Source organism: Leuciscus leuciscus (assembly GCF_965113295.1).
Source record: "Leuciscus leuciscus genome assembly, chromosome: 13".
NCBI classification, from domain to species: domain Eukaryota; kingdom Metazoa; phylum Chordata; class Actinopteri; order Cypriniformes; family Leuciscidae; genus Leuciscus; species Leuciscus leuciscus.
Window position 1 is genome coordinate 35,867,740 of NC_138737.1, and position 4,398 is coordinate 35,872,137.

The following is a 4,398-nucleotide window of genomic DNA, read 5'->3' on the forward strand; positions in this document are numbered from 1 at the left end:
ACATAAAAAAGCTCACAGAAGAAACATACTGAGGTAAAAATTCTAAATGTTGATTTTTTTAATTTTTTTTATAACATGTGATATAGTTAAGTAACATAACATGACGGGAGCTATTTTGCTGAATATTCTCACGATTGCAAATGTTACATTGATTTTAGTTCAATAAACAAGTAGTTAATATTAAATTATTTCAATTACTTAGGTTAAATATTACATATACGCATGCAATATAATGTGTATTTCCATCACTTAAATTTGGTCTTAAATTTAATTCAAAGTGGCATTAAAAAGGTCTTAAAAAGTCTTAAATTTAACTTGTTTATATCTGTAGACACCCTGTATTAACTGGCCGGAATTTTGAAGTCGGTAGCGGAGTCCTGCCTTCAATTCAGCGTTTCTAAAGAATCACTGGTATGTGTTAATCATTTTTATAATCGACTGTATGTTATTTGTCATATATGATGTATATTGTGCTCTTCCCAAACTGATGGCCTGATCTAATTCACCAGTGCTGCCGATTTCGCACACTTTTGGGTGCTTTTGTCAATGCTGTTGTTAACTAGCGGTGTCCTGCCTATTCAATCCAGCGTTTCTAAAGAGTCACTGGTGTGTATTAACGACACACTGACGGGAATATTGTTCTTTGTGTTGTTCACTGTATCGCTTGTTTATACAAAGGGTTTGTTACCGCCGGCGCTCTCTGGAAGACTACATTACCCATCACTGCCTAGAACTACAGCAAACTACGGCAACTCAAATAGCTCAAAATACACACCAGGTTTAGTTTTTTTTTTTTAGTTTTTTCGTGGTGACTCTCCCTGCATTCCAAATGACATAATGTTATGTATTTTATATATTGTGAATACATTTATTATAAATTCATTCATTAATAAATGATTTAAGTAATAATTGATGTGCTGTATTATAAATTTTTGAAGTAGAAATCCGTTTTGAAAGTTCAAAACACTGATAATTACAATAACTAGGTTTCCTGAAATAAATATTGTTTAAATATTGCTTAGGTACAAAGACTTGGACTTGGCCTTTAGGGACTTGTGAACATGTCTGGTATTTATCATTTTTATAATCAACTATGTTTTTTCATATCAAATGAGATGTTTGCTCATTATGTATTTACAGTAGTTGAGGAGTTCAGAGAGAGATGGCCTGCCGACTGCACCTTTTCTAAAGGATGAGGTAAACCATTTAATAGCAACTGTCAATATTAATAATTATTCTAATTATTATTTCTAAATATCTTCAAATGCATCATATTTTTGCCAGCGATGAAGATCTTTATTAGTTGAACGTATGCTGTCTGTGAATGAATGATTCCACAGGACGATATATTCGATTTCATACATTTTACAACCAAACAGATTATTACTAGAAAGTATGACATTACCCGTTTTTTGGACATATACATTAACTTATACATTAAATAAGCTACCATTGTTCATAGTTTATGAACACCCGCCGTCCCGCGGTAGTTTGTGTGTATTGTTGCGCAGTGGGGTGCGAACTCGACTTGAAAACGAATGCCTTTGCCTGCCGTAGACACAGTTAACCAGTTTAAACATGCTTGCAGAAATATACATTTGATTATATTTTGGAGAACAGACAGAAGAAGATCTGTCGATGTACTTTTGTGTTCAGATGTTCAGTAGCAGTCATGAGCGCGAGCACATGTGGAGAGTTTTAACTCTTTCTTCTCTGTGTCAATTACATGCCTTTGAATGCAACACTCTGCAGATTCACTTTATTTCTACATGTCTAATAATCCAAATGTAGTTGTATAAGTTACTATTATACAAACCAAAGGACAGGCAATGATTTTCGGGCTACAGATGGCAGAAATAATGCTTGTCTCTTCTGTTTTTTGTTGCAAAGATAGCCTATCTACTTATGATAATAATAGTCATTTAAATAAAAAAATATATAATTTTATATATATGACGACGTCAGATGCAAAAGCCTCTAAGTACCATCTGAAATTTTCTACTAAAAGAGCATTTTTATCAAGCTTGTATGTTTATGTTCAGTTATTTCACTTAAATGGCAATGAAAAGTACCTAGTAATTGTCATTAAAGTGAAATTACTGAACTTAAATATACAAGCTCGATAAAAATTGCTTGTTTTAGAAGAAAGTTTCAGATGGCACTCAGAGGCTTTTGCATCTGAAGTCTTCATATATAGATATAGAGATAGATAGATAGATAGATAGATAGATAGATAGATAGATAGATATTATTACTTTTACTTTTGAGTAAATATTTCTATAAGTACTTGTACTTTTACTTGAGTACAGTTTTTGGATACTCTACCCACCTCTGGTTAATTGATGCACATGATGTTGTATAACGTTAATGGTCGCCGAATATAACCACAAAATGGCGTTAACTGTTATCTACATCACAAGAGAAATGGACGAATCAGTCATATAAAAAAGTTATTCAGAAAATCGCTTTGGACAAAAGCGTCTGCTTTGGCCTGTTAAATAACATAGATAATAGATGGACAATAACAAATGTCACCCATAACATCTATAACTAATGGTTGCCCTTTTCATTTTTCTGTCCTCATAGGTTCAAATACTAATAGCTGGACTGAAGTGGCACTACACCATGCCTAACAACAAAGGTAAGCCATGTAGCTATAGTGTAATTTAGATTAAAGTCAAATATTGAAAGCAACACAATGACCGTAAGAGAGAATAAAATAATAAATTACCCTTGTGTAATACCTATACTGTCATATTATTATTTCAATGAACAGATAAGAGCAATTAATTTGTGTTTTATTGTATATCTGCATTAGGGGTGTCCCCGACTATGGATTTTCATAGTCGAATCAGAATTGTCAAGTCTTGCCTATAGTCGACTAATAGTCGAATCATGTGTGTGGGGGCGGGGCTTTAACATTTCAAAGCCGCGATGTACAGAAAATCACACAAAGATATAGAAGAAAATGTATAAAAACATTTTGGATCAATAAAACTAAGAAATAACATAACTCCAGAAAGGCCACACTGCAGACAGGATTTGCATTTCACATGCAAAAAAAAATATTTAATCGGCTAAATTACCTGTGCAAGCAGGCTCTAAGTACAGCACAACATCGATGCACCGAAAAAATAAACAATTAATTAAATATGAACAGAATATACCTTTCTAATAAATAAAAATACAAAACGAAATAAATCAGAATCAAATCAGAATCAAGTCACAATATGAGGAGCAAATGTGTGCAAAATGCCTAAAGTGCAGGGGAACATAATATTCAAAACACAAGCCACAAATAGTTAGATTAGATAACCCTGACAGATCAATAAATACAATTAAAATAAAGAAATTATTAAAATAACGATAGTAGCCAGAATTTTCAACTTTGTCTTTTTAAAGGAACACTCCGACTTTTTGAGACTTTAGCTTATTCACATTATCCCCCAGAGTTAGATAAGTCCATACATACCTTTTTCATTTCTGTGCGTTCTGTAAGTGTTATTTGACGCACCCACCGCTAGCCTAGCTTAGCACAAAGACTGGATGTAAATGGATAGTGTTAGCATAGTAATCCCAATAAGTGACAAAATAATTCAAACATTTTCCTATTTACATGTTGTGATCTGTATAGTCACAGCGTGTACAAAAAACAAGGCTATATGAGACAGACCATTTTTAATCGTATAAATACTGGGAACTATATTCTCACTCGGCGTAGGAGCACAGCTAGCGTTACTTGGGCGGAGTGGCTACTTGGGCGGAGTGATCAGCGCAGCACACGAGACGCCCACACGAGACACACTGTATGCAATGGCAATACTACAATTTCATTGAACTATGAATGATCATTATAACAAAATCACTTACTTGGTGGACAGCTGACCATTAGGTTCACTCAGCATGGGGCGTTTCTTCCAGTTGATCTTGTCACATTGGGGAAAAAAAACGACAACTGCCGGGTGTATTAGGGCAGAGAAATCTTCCGTGGAAGTGACGCAAATATTTTGATTGTCATCAGCCCTTGACATTGATGGCAATACCCGGTCCCATTCATTACAACAAAGACACTCGGTTTCTGTGGGCATAGGTTGGCATGTTCCACATTTACACCACCAGTCCGTGTTCGTTCTGATTCTCCCTTCGACATCAATCTGTTCGACATCTTGTCTTACAGCTTCCAAAGTTTGTAACTCCTCGTCTGTGTATTCTGGCTCAAACCTATATGGTTCGGGATCTTGGTTTGATACACAGTAAAATTCCTCTGAGTCTGACAATTCCTCAAAGTCAGCCATGATCATGAGTCACGTCTAGCGAGTTAGTCACGTTTGTTTTGTTTACGGAACCATCAACAGAACAGGGCGTCTCGTGTGCTGCGCTGATCACTCCGCCCAAGTA

At 35.0% G+C, this 4,398-nt stretch overlaps 1 long non-coding RNA gene across 1 annotated transcript; it reads left to right on the forward strand.

Moving 5' to 3' along the window:
• Positions 1 to 265: 265 nt before the first annotated feature.
• On the forward strand, positions 266 to 2,643 carry LOC309513100. The gene is made up of 4 exons (XR_014211300.1): positions 266 to 411; positions 679 to 778; positions 1,144 to 1,197; positions 2,587 to 2,643. It is a non-coding gene; the product is annotated as an uncharacterized lncRNA (long non-coding RNA).
• The last annotated feature ends 1,755 nt before the right edge of the window (positions 2,644 to 4,398 follow it).